The following is a 1,711-nucleotide window of genomic DNA, read 5'->3' as shown; positions in this document are numbered from 1 at the left end:
ATTTTCCGCCACCCCGAGACTCAAGGATGACATCACCTGACCATGGCACAGAGCTGCCACATGAAATGGCTTCACCATCTTGCGAGGAAAATGAAATGATTTCTGTGAGGACGGTCTGATGCGACACCTTTTTGATTTTGGAAAGACCCCCACCCCCAACTATCCCTCTTTCCCTCCTTCCCTCCTTCTCTTTCCCCCTCCCCGCTCCCCTACTCTCTCTCTCCCCTGGCAGGCTGGCCAGCCATAAGGTGGGGTGGTGCCTGAGGATAATGGCAGCAGAAGGCGAAGGAAGCGGACAGCTGGCGAATGCTGCCCCAATATGTTTCCATGAAAGAGGCGAGGAAATTTCAGAAGACAAGACGCGTACCCGGACGACACGCTCGGCGGCGAAAAGAGGAAGATTAAAAATAAAATTAGTTAACATCTTGCCTGTTTCACCCCGCGATGCACATTTTGGCGCAATGAGAACTGATTGCAGCACCAATTTACATCACAAAAAAAAGAAAAAAAGAAAAAAATCAGGGGGGGAAACTGTACAGTTAATTAGGAGAAATCATGTATTGCCCACTGAAGCTAATTCGGCTAACACAGATGTGGTCTACAATTATTTAACCCGCTCTCTAAAATTCTCCTTTCCGCCTGTACACATGGCTTGCGCTCCTCTGTTTCCCCTGTCTGGAAGCATATTGTGAATCTGAAATGCAAATGTCTTACTTTTTTTTGTCTCCAATCATGGTAGTTCTAATGAGGTGTAAAATATGTACATTAATGACAGAGAGTTATTTAGATAGGGGCACACTAATTGCTCCTAATCATTGCCTACATCCATCTGGTTACACCAGACAACAAACCACTTCATCCTGTACGCTCATTAGGCTTCTAGTAAATCACTGCATGGAAACAGGCAGGCCACATATTGATCTAGCATTACCACTGTTGTCTTGTTATCCTGCATTCTGCAACAAGTGGGCAACTCAAAAGAGTTGAAGACAATTAAATGTTCCTACAAATAATGCAGAATGATCCACAGAGATACCAATTATCTGGAAAAACACTGATTGCATGTCTGGAACAAATCAAAGTATTGTGGGCAATAATGTCGAATTGTCATTGCCATAGCTATCTGTTATTAAAACTTTGTATAAATATGATTATCTTATAATCCATCTTTTCCCCTTAATGTTATGAGCACCAAGTGCTGCAACAATCTTTCAAACATGTAACAATATTACACATTTAAGAATGTCAAACACTGAATAAAGACCCAAAATACCCTCCAAAACACCCTTCAGCCTTTCATATCAGTAGTGGTGGGTATGTGCACAACCCATTTAAGGTATAACCTGTGTTATTAAAACCTTAATAAAAGATAAAATTACATTATAAGTGAAGAATTAGCCTTACAAGGCATTGCTGATACTCATTTTCCACAGTATGATGTACACGAACATTGTAAACTGGTAAATCTAATACTCAGACTAGATGAGGCGATTGAGCTCTTTGATTAAAAAATGCAGATCTGAGACTCAGGGGCTTCCAAAGCCTTTGGTGAAGTTTCTGATGTTCATGTCTGGTGCTGGAGCAAGATGCTAACATTGAAATTCCTCAGACTTCTTTAGCATATTAGTGCATATTAACACTGATACTGATAGTTTGCTTGACCATTATATAGGCCTATTTAAACAAACACACTAAATAATGGATCATGGTA

The sequence above is a fragment of the Brachyhypopomus gauderio genome, chromosome 3 (assembly GCF_052324685.1).
Source record: "Brachyhypopomus gauderio isolate BG-103 chromosome 3, BGAUD_0.2, whole genome shotgun sequence".
Taxonomy (NCBI): Eukaryota; Metazoa; Chordata; class Actinopteri; order Gymnotiformes; family Hypopomidae; genus Brachyhypopomus; species Brachyhypopomus gauderio.
This window is presented reverse-complemented; position numbering follows the sequence as displayed.